General features: G+C 38.3%; 1 protein-coding gene across 1 annotated transcript in view; it reads left to right on the top strand.

The window, feature by feature from the left end:
- Positions 1 to 11,863: 11,863 nt before the first annotated feature.
- The window catches only part of pcdh15a (protocadherin-related 15a), a 234,406-nt gene continuing 225,412 nt past the window's right edge, over positions 11,864 to 20,857 (top strand). The window contains exon 1 of the mRNA XM_016273291.1: positions 11,864 to 12,293. The gene's annotated coding sequence lies outside the window, so the exon portion shown is untranslated. The remainder of the gene's footprint in view (positions 12,294 to 20,857) is intronic.

Genomic DNA, 20,857 nt, shown 5'->3' with positions numbered 1-20,857 from the left:
CTCAGGTCCATAGCCTTCCCAGTCCACCAGATACTGGAGCTGACCCCCTCTTCGTCTCGAGTCCAGTAACACATTCACCCTATATGCCAGAGTTCCATCAAAGTCCAGTGGTGGTGGTGGTGGTTCTGGGGCTTCATGGCCAGGGTCAGTTCCCGAGTGGACGGGTTTGAGGAGGGACACATGGAAAGAGGGAGAGATACGATAGTGCTTGGTAGCCGCAACTTGATGTCCTTCATGGCGAGCCAGACCCGTTGTCCTGGTTGGTAGGGAGGGTGTGGGCGACATCGTCTATTGGCTTGGAATTCTTGTGTTCTCACAGCTCGCTGGAGATGGACATGAGCACTGTCCCACACCCTCTCACTACATAGAATCCAGTCGTCCACTGCAGGAACCGAGGAGGGATCGCCAGACCATGGGAACAGAGGCGGTTGGAATCCTAGGACACACTGGAAGGAGGTTAGACCTGTAGAGGAGTGAGTCAGAGTTTTGGGCGTATTCCGCCCATGGCAAGAACTCAGACCATCTGTGCTGTTCACGGCTGCAGTAGCTTCGGAGATATCTTCCTATTTCCAACATCATAGTTGCGCTCAGCGGAGGTTAGTTTTCTGGAGAAGAAAGCACATGGATACAATTTGCTTGGTTGTCCTTGTCTCTGAGAGAGTATAGCACCTATGCCACAGTCTGCGGCATCCACCTCTAGTATGAATGGTTCGTTCGGATCAGGATGTTTTAGGATAGGGGCTGTTGTGAATCGTTCGTGAAAACGGTTTATTCTTGAGGAGTGAGGTGAGAGGAGAGGCAACCATACTATAAATTTCGGATAAACCTCCTATAGAAATTGGCAAAGCCTAGAAATCTCTGCAGATCCTTGACGGTTCTAGGTTGTGGCCATTCAGTGACTGCCTGAACTTTGAGGTCATTCATCTTGACGCCCTGTGAGCTGATGTGGTAGAGAGAGAGAGAAAGAGAGAGAGGGTCAAATAAATAAATAAATATTAACTGCTAATTGTCAAGGCATCATTTCACATTATTTTTTAGTTTAACTTGAAGTACTAAAATAACTAAAACTGAAATAAAAAAAATTATTTTATTATTTTGTTTTTTTATTTAAGCTTTTTGACATTTACAGGGATTAAACATAGTTGACACATCCGAGCTAATATAAATTGCCCAGGTGGCCATTCATTTATCCAAGTTGAGTTTGGATCGTTTAAGTGCCATTCCAGTATAAAACGAAGATGGGCAGAAAGCTGATATAGTTTAATGTCCGGGGCCGCTAGACCTCCACATCTGCTCGGTAATGTTAAGAAGCTATATCTCAGTCTTGGTCTTTTTTCCGCCAAATAAAAGAAATAATGTAGCCACGTAACTGTTTTAGTGCTTTGCTAGGAATGAGAACTGGTAGCATTTGAAATGGGTATAGAAGGCGGCGTAGAATATTCATTTTAATGAGGTGAACATGGCCTAATAGAGATAGGGGAAGATTACACCATCTATCCAGGTCTGATCTAATATTCTTAAGGATAGGGACAAAATAGTTTTTATATCGATTTTCCAAATTCGGCGTAATCTTTATACCCAAATAGACAAAGCCCGCCGGAGACCATTTAAATGGGTGAGAGATTGTGGGGTCGTGGGAATGCGATTGACTTAACGGCATTGCTTCTGATTTTAAAAGATTTATTTTATACCCCGAGAAGGAGCCAAAATTGGAAATCGTATCAATTAGATATGGAATTGATTGTTGTGGAGAGTTGAGGTAAATCAAGATATCATCGGCATAAAGTGAAATTTTATGCATTCTCTTTTCTAGTCTAAGCCCTTCAATGGATGGGTCATCTCTAATGGACGCAGCCAGTGGTTCAATAGCCAGTGCGAACAGCAGCGGCGACATTGGGCATCCTTACCTGGTACCACGAGCTAATGTAAATTCAGGGGATTTAAGACCATTAGTAATAACTCTCGCTGTGGGAGAGAAGTAAAGAATCCTTATCCATTTAATAAAAACATCACCCAAGTTAAATTTAGAGAGCACGGAGAATAAATATGGCCATTCGACCCTGTCGAATGCCTTTTCAGCATCTAATGAGATGACTAACCCAGAATTTGTATGCTGATTTGAATACTGAATTATATTAAGAAGCCTTCTAACATTATGAGCTGAAGATCTGCCTTTAACAAAGCCAGTCTGGTCAGGATTAATTATTGTGGGGAGTATTGATTCAAGCCGGATAGCTAATATCTTCGCTAACATTTTTGTATCCACATTAAGCAAAGAAATAGGGCGATACGATCCGCACTCCTCAGGGCATTTGCCTTTTTTTAGAAAAACACAAATGTTGGCTTCTGTCATGGAGCCAGGAAGCCTATTAGAATCAAATGAATACTGTATCATTTCATGCATTAAGCTCGCTAACTCCATTTTAAATTTCTGAAAGAATTCCACAGTAAACCCATCGGGCCCTGGTGCTTTTCCTTTGGGGAGACTGTTAATACAATTCAAAATTTCGCTGAGTTCAATTGGTTTGTTTAACGTCTGTCTTTGCTCCTCAGTTAATTCCTGTAAATTTAAGTTTGCAAGGAATTTATTCATATTATCACCCAAAGAAAAGCCCGATTGGGACGTGTAAAGCCTATTATAAAATGCCCCAAAAATTTTGTTAATTGCTTTGTTATCGTGATGGCACCTGCCTTCTTTATCTGAACTCCTTAAAATATGAACGAAACATCAGTAGAAGTATGTCACAAAAAACATGGGCAGTCTGTTACCATGTCACTCAGCCTCTCAGGGGCGATTTGTACCTGGCGAAGTGGTGGTTGATGGTTCGGGCAGACCGTCCAGAAAATACTCTGCCTCCGCCGGCTGTTTGAAGAATTTTTCGCCGCCGTTGTGCTGTAGGCCTATTCGAAGAGTCGCTGGGTATCGTTCACGGAGTCGTTTCTTCACATTTCCAAAGGCTTGTCTTTTCCTCACAATGGCCGCAAAGAAGTCTTCAAAGATAGAGATGTTATGGCGTTTGTAGACCAGCTGACTCGCGGTTCTCACTGCCTGCAGAACGCGTGCCTTGTCTTGAAAATTAGGTAGTTTTACCATCAGTGCTCTCGGTCGTTCTCCTGATGTGGGAAGACGTGAGGGGACACGATGCGCACGCTCTATCTTTACCTGATGATTCTTGAAGTCGGTGTTAAGCAGATTGGGCAGCCAGGTCCTGAGGAACGAGACCGGGTTAGTCCCCTCCTCCCCTTCAGGTAGGCCAATTATTCGGATATTGCATCGCCTGCTCCTGTTTTCTAGGTCATCTATCTTTTCCAGGGCCACGTCAAGCTTTTTTTTCACTTCATTCAAATCCGCGTTATCTCTTGAGACCGTGTCTTCCACCGCCGATATACGTGTTTCAGCTTCAGTGACTCGGTTTTCCACCTGCTCGACATGTGTCGCTACCGCCGACAATTTCTCTAACACTGGATCAATTTTATTCTCCAAAGCTTTCTCGACGCCCACCAGGACCTCTGTTGTTATTTTCTTCACTAGTGCGTCCATGTCAATCGGATTCATTAGTGCATCTGCCATTTTCGGAGAGGAGCGAGTGCTGATATTCGATAATTTTCTGCTACGAAGTTTGTGACTGGAATCAAGTTGTTTCTTTGGCATGCCTTGTAACTTCTATATTTAAGTTCTGCACTTTCAGAGATGATATTGAGTCTAGCGGGGGAGATTTTGAAGGCTTTGCCGGAGCTCGTCGTCAACACTGCTACTCCATTAGATGCGTCACGTGACCCCCAAAAAATTAATTTTAACTTAATTTTAAATTAATTTTAAAAACTTTATAGACATATTTTTACAAAATCTTACTGTTAAAAACTAGAGGTGTCAATATAATGAAATAGTTATTAGTTCGTTTTTTTAGAAAGCAGAATGAAATTCAGAAAACTGTAACTGTGATATTATATATGTTGTTTCCAGAAAATATTATAGAATATTTGATTTGTATGTTGAGAGTATATTTTTGTCCAACTCTATTAAAGTTTGATCTGTATGCCTTTAAAAAATAATATGTTTGTATAGTTTGTGAGTCCGTGCTTAGCTGTATTTTTATTTCTTGTGCTGCAGTTCTTTTGATGTCTAATTAATTTTGAGGCTCATTTGACCTGAGAATGTGCACATGCATCAGAAACACAAACAACAGGCTTGAGCGATAAAGGCTAAAGTGTTTGCAGCAGGACGAGACTACATTTTTATGTGTAGTCCTGCTTTCCCCCTGGCCCAATGAATAACATTTTTGGGCTTCATCACACAGCGTTTGTTTGGTGATGCTGTTACTGTTAGCGGAAGCTAAATTTGAGAATATAATTCTTTTGTTTTAAGCAGCTGAATCCTTCATGCAAATGATTGCGTATTTCAGCACTTTGGAAATCCATGATGGGTCGACAGCATGTGAAATGAGCATTTCACGGAACATGGATGGCTCCTGTGTGCTTACGGGTACACAACAGCACTGTATTTACTTTAATTGTGATATTACACGCAGCTCTATTCTCCGTCAGGTTTATGCACTCTCTTTAGTCATCCGTGGCATCCCACAGAGCAGATCCTGGCTCGTGTATCTGGAACAGGAGTGTGGTCCTCTCTCAGAGTTGATTAAAATGGCAGAATGGTTCTCTTGAGAGAAGCGGAGACAGGTGTCTTTATTCCGCACCATCCTGACTTCTCCTCTTAGCTCTGCTCCTGCATATGTGCATATTCACGCTCCTTTATTGCTTCATTCAGAGAGCTGTAAAGTTCCAGTGCTGTGGGATTCCTATACAGCTGTGCTCTAAATGACCCACAAGGCTTTGCTCTTGTTACTCTCTGAAATATCGAATTCATTACAACTGACACAACACTTTACCCAGTGCCTTGGAAGAAGACACTGCTCATGAGAAACACTGAAATTCACATACAATTTCAACAGTCTTTTCCAAATCCTAGTGAGTTACTTATCTAGACAAGGGGTTTTCAAAAGAGGGCTGTTTCAGAAAATAAATTAATTAATTAATTAATTACATTTTCAAGTGTATATGAAACAACTAATTTTAAAATATTAGATTTCAATTTTTCTTTCTAAAATCTAATACATTATTTAAAACATTTTTTTAAAGATTATTGGAGTATTTAATAGTAAAAATACTATTTCCGTCTTTCTTCTTTCCAGTTTAATTCAGCGCGTTAGTTGCTGCTTCTTTGTTATAATTTGTGATATTTAATAAACAAGTTGAACTGCATTGAGATGGATGATGGCGCTGCTTTGATTCATAGCTGAATCAAATTTGCTTTACAATTGATGAATTTTGAAAATGTTATTAAACTAAATTAAATCAACATTTAGCTGACTTGAGCTGAATAACAAGACTTGCCTTTGGTTGAGTTGCTTATAGCTGATTTGAACTTGTTTTATGATGAACTCTACACAGTTATTGAACTAAACTGAATAATGACACTACTGTCTTTTTACAGTAGAATTTGAATTTCATCTCATATTTGAAGTTTTTATCATTGATTCTGTTATCTATGTAGCGTCTGGACCACTCAAACACACAATATATATTTTGTTAGCTAGATTTAACAAATACTCTGTAACACCCCAGGAAGCCGTACAGGCCCCTGGTTCCATGGTAACCCTGACACCCGATACATTTACGACCTCCTGGAATTTAGGTGAAGAAAATCGCTTCCCCTTCAGGAACTCGAGCTGCGTCGAGTCGCTTTGGGAACGCCCTTGCGTGACCGCGTTCTGAAGCACGTGTCAAATCCGTCCAATGGAGTAGCGAGACGTCACGAGCAGGGTGACGTAAGCACCAGAAAGCATAAAGGCACATCCGGCCGGGCGCAAACCAGCTTCTGCTCTTCAGTAGCGCTCTGTGTATGTGTCTGTCTATTTACTGTTGTCTGTCCGCACAAGCACTCATATATATAAAACAATGAGAAAGTCTATGGCGAGCGAACGGCATTACAAACGCTGTGTTTCTCCCTGCCCACGATATCTGGCAGCAGGGGATACACACGATGTGTGTGTCGTTTGTTTAGGAGCAAAGCATGCACGGTCAGCTTTCGAGCAGCTGATTGTCATCACCAGGAAATTAACGTTCTTAGAATTGACAAGACAGTTGACCCTGAGAGGTCAGCTAAATATCTACAGCGGATCTAAAATATTCATAATTAATTATAACTAGTTATGGTTAATTATTCATATTTCCCATGAGCTGAGTCGCTACATCTATTTATTTTTTACTGTAAAGCTGATTTGAAACTATCTGTATTGTATATAGCACTGTATAAATAATGGTGACTTGACTTGATATATTCACTCTATTATGTTCTTTCTTCTATTTGAAGAAGAATTCATCAAACTACCTACTGCATGTCTGCTAAAGAACATCTCACTTTCATGTTGGAGATGATAACAAGTACCAAAGGTCCAGTGAGTGATTCAGATCATTCTAGATACATGGCTCTTTTGGCTCAAATATGTCTAGTCTCATTGAATTTATTGCATGCATACATAAATATATATATTTTCCCTCTGCAAAATCACCCTCCCATCTTGTGTGAACGTAATCAGTCAAAGCTCTAAACTGATTAGGGGTTTCACCTGCGTCTTCACCCATCCCTAAGACAATTTATTTTAATTTCAGAAAGAAACACCTTGCTGAGTGACTGAGATGTGCACACTTCCTCTGATGACCCCGGGCTAATTTCATTAGGCTGGCAAGTCACGACAAAACACGTGTGCTCGTTTCCGCGCCTCCACAGATGTGTCGTTTACGAACAGTAATGTGATGCTCAATGACAGACATGGCAGGATGGAGCATCTGCACTGCTCACGAGCTCCACAGGGCTTGAAGGAGATGCCTGCAACGCTCACTATTAATGAGACTTTGTTTGTAAATGCTTCGTTCCTGCTAATTATTAGTACACACTCAGTGCTGCTTCTCTCTGGAGTGCTACTGAACTAGATAATGACTCTGTTTTGCTTTATGGCTTCCCAAAGCTACTTGTTGGATTAATAAGAATTCCAATTCAACAGCAACCTCTGAGAAATCTAGCAGAGGTCATGGGCAACATGAGGAAGATTCTGGAAATGAATGTGATATTCCGTAGCTGATTGCAGAATTTTATATCAGCTTGTTCAACAAATAGCTGATATGTGCTCATTAGAGAATTCATACAGTGAGCGCGAGGTTTGCAGTGGAGCTGTGCTGATACAACAGTTCTGAGCAGGCGCTCAATTTTATTTTTCACAATGATTAATTTATACTCTGTGTATTGCTATACACATGACAGTACAGCTAGTTTATTGATGACAATAAGAAATGCCCGCTGTCATGTTTATAGTTGTAGCTTACTTTTCCAGCCGAGCTCTGTCAGTCTGTTCCAAAACTTAGACTTCTGTCTACATAGGCGACTTCATTCACTGACTGAGATTCAGAGTAACAAAGCAACCAGAAGTCATTTATTTTCAATTATTGCTGACAATTTGAGGTAACATGTACAACAGCGACCGTTGGCAGAGTTCAACTTTATGCATATGTGCAGAATGTGGCGACTAGTAAGAGGAATGCAGGGAAGATTATGTGATTTAGATTACGTGGGTGAAAAATTCTGTTCCATTTGTACATGGAACTAATTTCTATTCATACTTTTCTTGAATATATTTAATGTATTTAAAGTATATTTATGCTCTGCATTCCTCACATTCGCCATCTTGCCAGATTAATGCTGTCTAGGGCAAGTAGGCAAAGAGCATCTTGCTCCCTTGACAACACTTAAAAGTAGTGATGTATTTTGACTTGATTATATTATAATTTGCGAGCACCATATGTATAATTTTTCATTACCTTTGAGAGGTTTGGGGGAAGTAAAATATTTATATATATATATATATATATATATATATACACACACACACTAATAAATTATTAGTTTTATTCAGTACAGATGCATTATATTGATCAACAGTGACAGTGAAGACATTTATAATGTTACAGAGGATTTCAGTTTTAAATAAATGCTGTTCTTTCTATTGATCAGAGCATCATAAAAAATATATCACAGTTTTCACAACAAAAAAAAATATATATATATTAAGCAGCACACCTGTTTTCAACATTGCTGCTCAAAATTCAGCTTTGCCATCACAGGAATAAGTTACATTTTAAAATACATTTAAATAGAAAACAGTTATTTTAAATTATAATAATATTTAATAATATTACTGTTTTACTACATTTTGTGTCAAATAAATGCAGTATTGGTGAGCAAAAGATTATTATTTTTTTTTCATATAAATTTTTTTTACCATCCCTAAACTTTTGTCTAGAACAGTCCATGAGACAGTATGATTGATTTCAAATCGCATATGTCCAAAGCATCCTGTTGAGAGCCTGCCATTGAGATGAATGGAACTCTAAGGGGCCGTTCACACAGAAAATGTTTTTCCATTCCACTGTGCTACTTTTCCATTGTTTTTCTACATAAACACATACTAGATGGACATCTTTGACCATTGTGCGGTGTTCTAAAAAAAAACACGGTTCTGAAGTTAATAGAAGTTCGACTTTTAAAAAAAACTTGTCTTACATTTTTAAAAGCAAAAATGCGTTATTTGTGAATGGCCCCAAACAGATTCTGTAGCTTTCTCCAGAAGTTATAGACCTCCTTAAAGAAGGCAGTTATCTCACTAGGTTTTTGGATCAATGCTAGTGTGTTTATGGCTGAATCATATTGCACAATGTTACTGACCATGATGAATTGCTAGGCCTGATACCTGACTTTTATTCACTCTATAACATACAGAATGTGATTCTATTGAGTTATTCAGTCATGCCCAAAAGACTTCTGTGCTCTGCTCTGACCTCTCACGTGATGCCTTATGGCCTTAGAAAGAAGAATTATGCAGCTTTCTCTCTCTATTCTAACCCAGTTGTGTATCTAAATTTGCCCCCTAGGGGGATGTAGCAGCGTGATTAAACTTGGCTCAGCCAAAGCAAAGCACAGAGCAAGAACTCTCAGTAACGCTATCATTAGTAATGTTGATGTGTGTTAACAGGAGACAGAGAAGAAAAATACTAGAGCTTATAATGATAATCTCATATGGCTCTATGATGTAAAGATATCCTGTGATGCAAAGCTGAATTTTCAGCATCATTACTCCAGTCTTCAGTGTCACATGATCTTTCAGAAATCATTCTAAGCTGATTTGGTGCTCAAGAAACAATTCCTGATATTATCAATGGTAAAAACAGTTGTGCTGCTTAATATTTCTGTAAAAATATTTATTCGAAATATAAATCTTTTATGTCATTAAAATGTTTATAAAAAATAATAATTTTTTTTAAGTTGTAAATAAAACGAAGATAATTTGAGTATGTTTTACAAATTATCTTAAAAATTTCACGTTTGATTTAATAATTAAATGTGTCACTTGCCGTTTCCTTTTAGTAATTTTTTCTTTGTAGTTATTCCTAGTAATTGCTTAGTGAAAATAGTGTCTACACCATTTCGTTTTTACAGTGTATGTATATCATAAAATATATATGAATGTTAATTTTATTGGCTGTTTGTAGTGGTTCCAACCCTGTTTTGTACACCCACAATTGTGCAACTGTGGTATACTCTTGTCAATGTCATAAATATCAGATGATTGGACTTGGATTGATATGAAATGTCCTGGATGTCTCTGCTGCTAGCATCAGGGTTTTAAAAATGTGTAGATGTACTGCATGCTAGCACAGATTTTGTTCTGCTTCTATATTGAGAACATTAGATCCTGAGCTTGCTGAGGCATGAGAGAGCAGCTGTAGTGTGTTTCCTGCGTGTGCGGGGGGGTTATTTTTGAGAGCAGGGCATCACTTTGCTTCAGCTTACATTTCCCAAATAATATGACTGAGGGAGCACAAGATCACTCAGAACAAGATTTTCATTTTTACGTTGTTTGCTGGCTTCAAGACATATGTAGTTTAGTGCCCCTTGTTTTGATCTATTTCCTGCATCTGTTTCCAGGCTACCTGCTTATTTAGAAGGGGGTCTGACAGTGTAGGTGCCAACATGGGGTTTCATTAAAGCTGCAGCGCAGAGCCCAGTTGCAGACTGATAGCGTGGACTGCATTAGTTTGGTTACAGTGAGTATACAAAAACACTTTATTTGCGGGTGAGTCTCTGTCTCAGACCGAATAACTGCTCCAACATCCACATCTAACTCATCTAATTGGTCTGCCATGACTACAAATGACTACGTTGACCTTGAAGTGGTTTCTATCTCATACACACACACACCCTGCTATCACTTCCCTCTCTCACACACGTACTTTCTATTTTCAGGCCTCTGCTCAGTTCATTTTGTGATTGCCACATGGATCTCCTGGGACTGCCTGCTGATCTACTGTGCACAGGGTGTGGATGTGCACTGTGAATCGTAGATGGTGGTAGAGAGCCTCGTGGTAACAGTAAGCCGCAAACAGTTACAGTATGGTAGCTATATGGTTTAAGATCAAAATCATCTCCACCTGACTGTGGCTATTTACTTACAATGGAAATGAATATTTTTGAGTGAATTAAAAGCAGTTTTTGAGTGATTTCAAATATTTATATTTTATAATCTTAAGATTTCTATATTTGAATTGCATTTTCCATTCATTTGCACTCCAATTTTAATGTGATTCATATTTGTCAGACACATAAGAAACAGGTAAAATTTCTGCACTCAAAAAAAGAGCATAGTTTATTATTAACTATTTACATTTGATTTTTTTTTAAATAATCATTTTCAAAAAAGTGTTTATTCTAACTGGTGATTGATGAATATATAAAATTGTTTATTGTGTATTTAAAGCACATTCATATTATTAGTACTAATCTATTACACAAAAATCTTACCCGTTTCTTACCTGTTTCATTTACAGTTTGTGAGACTGATATGTGCATCACATTTGTTTAGTTTTTTTTATGTTAAAACTGTGTAATCCAAATGTATGCACATTTTAATATGCAATTCAATTGCATAAATCGTAAATCTAGGCCTACATTTTTTTAAATGTATTGTTTGAGTTGTAAAATTATTTAAATCATTATACAGTTGTTTAAGGGTTTATACCATTGCATTGTCATGATGAAGTTGTAAAATTGCATATGGCACTACATAGAAAATTATAGTAAGTGCAAATATTTTTTGTGGTTTATCAGTATTATGTGACAAATGCTGTTCTTGTGGGATGTGAATACTCTGTGTAAGTACATTTCTGCAGTTGTGGGCTGCATTCAGGTGGTGTGATGTTACAGGGGTTTTGTACGTGAATATATGAGATCCTTCCTTCCTTATATATATATAAGGAAGGAGGGATCTCTAAATTGTCTTTGTTCTGAATGATGATTACTGTTATACTTTAATGAGAAACATACTGTTTGGATTTAATTAGTTAATTTTATTATTTATTTATTACATACTAATATGCATAATTACTTTTCTGTTTTAAAATAATGTATGTATGTATTTGAATAAAAATCAAATTGCAATACTAAAATGGTATATAATTATGAAAAATGTATTTATTTTATTTATTCATTTGTTTATAAACAATGAATGCAACATAATACCACGATTTATTATAAAAAATACTTATAAATAAATAAATAAATACCATGAAATACAAATATTTTACAGTAACATGACCTGGACATGTTTTTGATATTATTCAAGATTATATGAAACTGCTGGACACGCATCAAGATTTACCTGCCCTCACCTTTACTGACCAGGCAAATGAGATTATTGCCTCATGAGCGAGCGCGAGAGAGAGAGAGAGAGAGAGAGAGGGAAGGTGGCAGAGAAGGTTGAATGAGGGTTGTTTGAGGTGGGCTGCACTTTCAATGAAGCTGTCATGCAAATTTTTACCGTTACTTGAGGACTATCAAACACCGTCCGGAAACTGACCTGCTCTTGGACTTTACGCGCTTAAGAAGAATCAGGAAGAAGTAAAATCACCGGGGCTCTTGCGGTCCATCCTCGACAGAGAAAAAGGCACACATAGAGACTGATGCGGGATTCGCTGCGGGGGTCTGTCCGGTGACACTCTGCTTGGATTTTAAACGGACATGGTGGGTTGACGTTTGAGTGATACGGAGACCGTCCGGTAAATTCCTGACAGGAGCAATGAATTATTTCACGCGCGGTGCTCGTGAGTGAAAACGCTCGCGTAACTGTTGCTGTGAACAGCCGTCTGCAGGAACATGAGGAGAGGACATAACTGAAATAAACTGCGTGAGTAAGCAGTATTATGTTGGTTTGAAGAATTAATGATATGCTATTATGGTCTAAGAGCGTGTTTGAGTGTCATTAGTTGATCTTTGTTTCTCTTGAGCTCATCAAAGTCCATTGGAAACGGATTAGATGAGAGAGAGAGATCTCTGTTACATTAAGCAGTAGCAGCATTTAAAAAGATTCAACTGAGACCACATTTCTTTTATCCATTTATCACTCATCTCCTCTCAAAGATCTGCAACTGTAGTTCCTTGAATCCGTCTGGGGGGATGGAAGGAACATGATCGATTCATTTCTCTGTTAAGTTGTTTATTCATTCAAGTCATGTCTGGTAAAATAAAGTCAAATGCGACTCGACGTGATATTAATTTTGAGGATATTTGAGAGGTTTACTAGGCTATCTGATGGATTAAACTTTCCCGTTTGACACACTCCCATCAGCCACATCATTTAACCCAATTTGTTTCCATTTTCTCATTGCAAAGACAGCACAGAAGCTGCATCTATAGTGGTTCACTCTAGATGTTATAAAGTGTTAATAGGATACTATAAAGGTTTAAGGATACTATATGAGTGTGTGTGTGTGTGTATAAAATCATATCCTCTGTCACCACTGCAGGTGTGTTGAAAGGTCTCGCAACTCCTGCCACCATAATTGATTTGCTAAATGTGTCCATTTTCACCATTTTTGATGCATTTAAGCCACATGGACACAGCCTCCTCTCACGTAATTTTTCACTTGTATTTCACCATTAACACCTTACATTCATTTGCTTTTTTAGTAGCTTATTTATTACATTCATGTTTTCCAGAATGTATCCATTAACAGGATTGAATAATGAGTCAGTGATTTGCTGTTGGTCTAATGAATAGATCAGTGAGACAGGCGCTCAGTTGGCATCTGTGTTCAGCTGACACCATTGGTAAAGAGAGAAGGAGTGCATGTGTCTGTGTGTGTGCGTGTGTGTGTGTTAGGAGAAGGACTGGGGTGAGCCCCTGAGTTACTGTCCATGTCTCAGTCTAAAGTTCTTCTTTAGTTAGAGATGATGCAGTCATCCTGTGCTTTATTAGGAGATCAAGATAATTAGGGAGCTTTGAGATCAGTCAAAACTTTAACACACTGTGATTATGGCTTGTTATGGGAAATGTATCTCTCATTCACAACTGCAGTTCTTGCCAGGTGATGAGACAATTAAAGCAGGATTTAACTTTTTAACAGTAATTTGTTTGGTATATTGTTGTGTCGATGATATTTAAATCAAGTAATCCAAATACTCGATTTAGTCTTACTTTTCAAAATATTTGGGGTCAATACGGTTTTTTAATATTTTAAGTATCTTATGCTCACCAAGCCTGCATTTATTTGATCAAAAAGTTAAAATAGTACTATTGTGAAATATAATATAAATAAAATAAAAACCCATAATATAATACAATCTTAAATAACCGTTTTTTTTTTGTTTAAATATATTTTTAAATGTCGTTTTGGTCATTTATTCCTGTGATGGCAAAGCTGAATTATCAGCAGTCATTACTTCAGTCTCTATTGTCAGATGATCACTCATAAAACATTTTAATATGCTGATTTGGTAATCAATTATCAGTTATTATTGGTGCTCAACTAATAATGGTTCCTATTATTATCAATGTTGAAAACAGTTTTGCTGCTTAACATTTTTGTGGAAACGGTGATACTTACACACATTTTCTGATGAAAAGAAAGTTAAAAACAAACAATGTAACAATGTAAAAAAATGTTCTGTCAATTTGATTAATTAAATGCATTCTTGCCAATAAAGAAGTACTAATTTCTAAAAAAAAAATTCTGACTTTAAACCTTTGAACAGGACTGTGTTCAACAATAATCTTTTTTTTTGTAAAACCATTATTATTTATACATCAAAAACTATATTGAAAATGTATCATCATTGTCATCATCAGTTAGTAAACAGACTGATCTAAGTTGCGTAAACCTAAAGTATGCAGTTCCTGATTCATTTAAAATCTGAACAAAAAATGACTCGCCTTATGATTCAGTTCTAACTTGAATAATGTATTGAAGAATAAAGTATTTTTAGAATTTAATTATTTTTCTCATTAGAAAAGTTTTACACTAATGAGGTTATTGACAAGTGTGGTTTTGATATTTTAAGTGTGTTGCTTGACGCAGTTATTCATTGCTGAGATGATAAACTAATGAGCTTATGCTTCTCATTGTGATGCTTTGCCCAGTATATTGGTTTAGTTGAGTTTTATATGGATGTATTTATTTTAATGTGTTCCACTTTACAGAGATACATGAACATGTTAAAGTTTTAAGGGAACTCTGTTTTCATCTGAACCAGTTTTCTGAAAGTTTGCGTGGTTTGTGAAACTGTCTCAGGAGGTGGTCTGTTGCTCAGTGCACTGGAAGTATTATGAGCATCAAACTGCTGTAAGCACTTCTGACCAGTGAAGCACAGCAAACAGTGCCATACAGTGACATGATTTAAAGGGCCTTAAGGCAATTACACTTGAGATATGCACCGGACCTTTATCCGCCTTGTGTCTGAGTTGACCTCTGACCATTTAATGCCTATAATACAGCTTCAGACATCTTAGAACTGACCAGAAGTCTTATGACTTACTAAGTGGGGAGAAGAGGATGATGAAGGTTGTGTTTCTTGTGAAATATTGAGGTTTTCATTATGTGCCTCAAGGTTGTTTGAATGGGTAGAGTATCAGACTGTGTGGTATCTGGGTTTAGGCATGACTGTATTCATGTGCACTGTGGACACCTTAGAGAGCGCATTTCAGCATTAGCCATGGGTAGTGATGCCTGAAATGATTTCCATTCACACAACCATGCAGACGGAGATGGAAGGAGAGAAAAGCTGCGAGGCAGACAGAAGCAGAGAGAGCGAGAGAGAGAGAGAACAGCCGGAGAGAGGCCAAGATGGACAGACACACTAGAAGTAAGGTAGCATCTTGGGACAGAGAGAAAGATTTTAAGGAATACTTAAGCCAAAAATGAAACTTCTGTCTTAATTTACTCAAGCTTATGTTGTTACAGACCCCTTTGACTTTATTTCTTCCAGGGAACACAAAAGGAGGATTGTACTGGTTTCTTTTTTTCCATTCCATTAGTGCCCATGTGTACAGAGGCTTTCAAGCTTCAAAAAGGATGCAAATGCACCATAGGAATATCATAAAAGGGGTCCATACTAAATAAATTGGTAATAATTGACATAATGAAAGTGCATACAACTTTTATTTTTAACCATCTTTTCCATGAAACATCACTGCAATCCTACAGAACCCAGAACATATGACATATGGAAGAAAAAATATTATAAGAGGGGTAATTAAATAATTTTTCGGATCTTTATATTATGTTTCTGGAGGTTAGCTTATGAAGTTAATAAAGTTTTTGTATCAAAAAATTTCAAATATTTGTAAAAATGATAATTTTCCATTTTTATTTTCACTCTGTAACAAACAATTAATTTCAAGGGATGTTTCATCTCTCAGAAACGCAAGAGAGGTAACAGCAGAAGTCTTCTGAACACATATGATATCAACATTTAGGTAATCCATTGATAGTCTTTCCCCTGAGTGAGCTGTTGAACTTGAGAATTAGATTCTGATTTGTGATTGAATCAATCAGACTGTTTTTGGTTCAGTGAAAAGTCTTGACTCAAAAGAATGATTAATAAATGGTACAGTCTATTTCTCTCAATCTGATTTGGTGCTCAAGAAATGTTTCTCTTAGACATCTAGCTCTCTAATTTCTCTCATGTGCCAAGGAGAGCAAGAGCACGTTTTCAAGTAAATATTAACTTAATGTTTGTTTTGTTCCATGTACATAGCTATAGTGTTACATTATGCATTTGGAGATAATTTTATCCAAAGCAACTTACTGTACATTCCAGTCAAGGTACACAGTTCTTGATTTTCCTGGGAATCGAACCCATGACCTCAGTGTAGATACACTAAAATGATTTTTTTTTATTAAATAAAATGATTATTGGACTATGTTTTACAAGAAAAAAAAAGTAGTTCAGTCTTTTTACTTCAAAAACTCAAGTGATACTAGGGCTTGCACGATATATCGTTTATGGTTAGAAAGTGGGCGGCTGGCATTTTCCACGCGTTTTTAGGCGCGACATGTGAACGGCCCCAAAGTTTGTCTACACTAGGGATGGGAAGATTCCCCGATTCGCTCGGTGCATCGGCATAAAAAGTTAACGATGAGATGCATCGGTTTAAAAAGTGTGTATCGGCTACAAGTCAGCATTTGTATCACGATGCATCGTTCCTAACATATTTGCATCGGTAAAAAACAATTTATTTATATATAATTACTAGTAGATGCACTGTACTTTTATTATTTAAAAAGTGACCAATATTCTGTGATCTAGCCTATGTATTTGTTTCTCAAGCGCGCTCTCTCATAACCGCTGCTGCTGCGTGAATATGATGAATCACCACACTACGGAGACCCGAGGAAAAACTGGGATTAAAGTCCAAAACCTGACTTGAAATAACCTAACAAATCAATCGGGGCTAAAGCGGTTCCATAAACAACAAATTAAGTTCACACAATCTCACTAATTTGTGCACGCTTATTCTTAAGCAGCCCTTAATGTCGATCATGGATCAAATCGATCCACCATGACAAACAGCGTATTCGTGCTGTTTAATGCATTTGAGACGTTGTGTTTTCCTCAGTGCATAACTGACATGTCACAGGTATATTTTTCATCTGTAAATGTTAGAAAGTCATGCAAATAAATCCATTTTGCTGTCAGGAGTGGGCGAGACTTACGCGAGTGAACGAGACAGCCGGCGCGCATTCGAAGAGGAGCGCAATAATTCTGAGTAAAATATACATTTTGCTAAAATATTTGTTGTTAGACATTAAATGTGCCTTTTGTAGCATTTTAAACCTTCATATAAGTGTATTTTTATGATAGCAGTTAACTGTAAAGGGACTATTGTAATGGGTAAATCAAATGTAAGCTAGTTCAGTACTAATTACTAAACTCAAATGAGCTAATGTGTGCTTCTTATAGCAGTTTAGAAGTCATTTTCTTTATTATTTATTTTCATTTTAATTCAGTGATTTTAACTTTTAAGTTAGCTTTTTAAAATGCTTTAAAGAGCAATTTTTGATTGTAATGTTCTGTTCTGCTATCTGTTCTGCAAAGGTAGCCTACAGCTATCATAAAACCAGAGAGAGCCTTTCTGCTTGGCTAGAAACTGTAAAAAAAAAAAAAGTCAAATAATAGCATTCCTATTGGTCAGTGTTAGAGGAACTTAGCTTAGTCTGACAGTTAACCTGCTTTAGACCAGGTTAGTTTCCCAGCATAAGTTGCCACGGTGACTGAAGTTGATCTATGTTACATTTGCTTTATGGAACCAAATCATTTGACAATGAGTCAGACTAACTGAAATAAGCCTGGCTTATTTGGTAAACTTGTTTTATGAAACAGGCCTTGAGGCATTAAAAGTGATCATATTTTTTCCATTGCATCGTATTCGAAATCGGATCGCACTGCATCCTAATAGGGGTGAATCGCATCGCATCGGTAGCTGCTTCATATGTATCTTTAATGTATCGTATCGTTGGCTATGCATCGAGATGCGTATCGTATCGGCCTCAGTCATGAGATGCCCATCCCTAGTCTACACTGGATGCGACAAAGCGATCGTTGCCAATCATATGAACTTTCTGTCAGTACCCCCATAAATTGAACGCGACATCAGTTTACTGTCGGGGCCGCGCCACCCAGTGTAGACGGACAGCATCACTGATTATAATTAGGGGTGCTCCGATTGATCGGCTACCGATCACTATCGGCACATAATCGCGTTGGGATGTTTGATCGGCGGTCTCTAAAAAGGCCAATCTCAAAAAAACGATCTCAAGCTGATGACGCGCCTGCAGTGAGAGGTTTGGCATGATATGCAGCACCATCTCAGTCTCTGTCCGGTGCGGGTGAAATAATTGTAATGTTGAAGGTGAAGTACTCACCTTCACATTTCTTCATTAAATAACTTATAAAGTAATTTGAAAACCTTGTGTGAGACGTAATTTCACAAACAGCGTGAGTGAATCAACGCGCGCTCTCTCTTTCTCGCTCAAAATTGCAAATGGCTTCAAATCACCACACATCGCGTCTGTCTATAAGCGAGCTGCACGCTGCAGAGTTGACACAGAAATTGTCCCTTGACCTATCGAGGCAGTGTCACATCGTCACTAAAGTTTATAAATGGCAGTACTTTTTAATTCTTGCAAGTGTTTAACTATTCAGCGCTCGCGCGCTCTCCTGGAGACCGTGCGCTCATGCACACTCGCAGCGCACACACATATCGTCAGGTTCACATTACTCCGTTTGCAGTGCGCATGCGGTGCTTATTTTTTCCGCGCTCATGTTAACGGATTAATAAAGCGTGCACACTGCACATGGTTGCTGTCCGTTGTAGTGCCGAAATTTGCACCCTGCCAGATTATGCCCCCCCTAGTATTGGTAGGTTTAGGATTAGGGGTGGGGTTGGGATTAGGCAATCAGATAGCGACTTCAATCAGGGGGCGCATAATCTGGCAGGGGTGCAGAATTCGGCACAACATCGGCACTTGCGTTCCACGAGCAGTGCGTCTGCAGCAGTGCAGAGATCGTTTCTGCTCCGAGCCTTTGCCACGGTGACTGAAGTTGATCTATGTTACATTTGCTTTATGGAACCAAATCATTTGACAATGAGTCAGACTAACTGAAATAAGCCTGGCTTATTTGGTAAACTTGTTTTATGAAACAGGCCTTGAGGCATTAAAAGTGATCATATTTTTTCCATTGCATCGTATTCGAAATCGGATCGCACTGCATCCTAATAGGGGTGAATCGCATCGCATCGGTAGCTGCTTCATATGTATCTTTAATGTATCGTATCGTTGGCTATGCATCGAGATGCGTATCGTATCGGCCTCAGTCATGAGATGCCCATCCCTAGTCTACACTGGATGCGACAAAGCGATCGTTGCCAATCATATGAACTTTCTGTCAGTACCCCCATAAATTGAACGCGACATCAGTTTACTGTCGGGGCCGCGCCACCCAGTGTAGACGGACAGCATCACTGATTATAATTAGGGGTGCTCCGATTGATCGGCTACCGATCACTATCGGCACATAATCGCGTTGGGATGTTTGATCGGCGGTCTCTAAAAAGGCCAATCTCAAAAAAACGATCTCAAGCTGATGACGCGCCTGCAGTGAGAGGTTTGGCATGATATGCAGCACCATCTCAGTCTCTGTCCGGTGCGGGTGAAATAATTGTAATGTTGAAGGTGAAGTACTCACCTTCACATTTCTTCATTAAATAACTTATAAAGTAATTTGAAAACCTTGTGTGAGACGTAATTTCACAAACAGCGTGAGTGAATCAACGCGCGCTCTCTCTTTCTCGCTCAAAATTGCAAATGGCTTCAAATCACCACACATCGCGTCTGTCTATAAGCGAGCTGCACGCTGCAGAGTTGACACAGAAATTGTCCCTTGACCTATCGAGGCAGTGTCACATCGTCACTAAAGTTTATAAATGGCAGTACTTTTGAATTCTTGCAAGTGTTTAACTATTCAGCGCTCGCGCGCTCTCCTGGAGACCGTGCGCTCATGCACACTCGCAGCGCACACACATATCGTCAGGTTCACATTACTCCGTTTGCAGTGCGCATGCGGTGCTTATTTTTTCCGCGCTCATGTTAACGGATTAATAAAGCGTGCACACTGCACATGGTTGCTGTCCGTTGTAGTGCCGAAATTTGCACCCTGCCAGATTATGCCCCCCCTAGTATTGGTAGGTTTAGGATTAGGGGTGGGGTTGGGATTAGGCAATCAGATAGCGACTTCAATCAGGGGGCGCATAATCTGGCAGGGGTGCAGAATTCGGCACAACATCGGCACTTGCGTTCCACGAGCAGTGCGTCTGCAGCAGTGCAGAGATCGTTTCTGCTCCGAGCCTATGAATTAAAGTAACAGTGCATTTTTGCAGTAAATATGAACATGGATTGACACGAAAATGTAGTAATTACACCATAAATGCATATTATTAAAGTCTACTGTGTCAACAGATATGGCTTTTTGGCTATAGGTTTAAAGGGAAAGAGCACTTTTAGATAAACAAGGCAATAATAGATGGCATGTAGGAAAACAAAGTTCTTTATGAACCGCAGGATTGCATTAATAAATAAATAAATTAATAAAGATTTAAATGCAAAAGGAAAGGCAGTAGAGCTGACTATTTCTGTCATTGGTAAGTTTGTGATAACGTAAGAAAAGTAGTTTAAATGTTTTGCCACTTGCTTGAGCAACTTAATATATAAATCTAAAGTAAATGCAAAAGTAATTGAGTAATGTGTTGCTTATGTTTATTGTTTAAACATGTCTTTGAAAGATTGTTTTACTGTACTGTGTAAAAAAAAATAATTGCAATGCTGAAAAAGCAATTTTAGTGACAATGTTTGGATTTGAAATCAAAATAATGGATAAATGTTGTGTTTGTGGTAAACAGCCACGGATCAGTAG

Source organism: Sinocyclocheilus grahami, unplaced genomic scaffold (genome assembly GCF_001515645.1).
Source record: "Sinocyclocheilus grahami isolate Dianchi unplaced genomic scaffold, SAMN03320097.WGS_v1.1 scaffold77.1, whole genome shotgun sequence".
NCBI lineage: Eukaryota > Metazoa > Chordata > Actinopteri > Cypriniformes > Cyprinidae > Sinocyclocheilus > Sinocyclocheilus grahami.
Note: the sequence above shows the minus strand (reverse complement) of the source record. Positions and strands in the feature narration are given on the sequence as shown.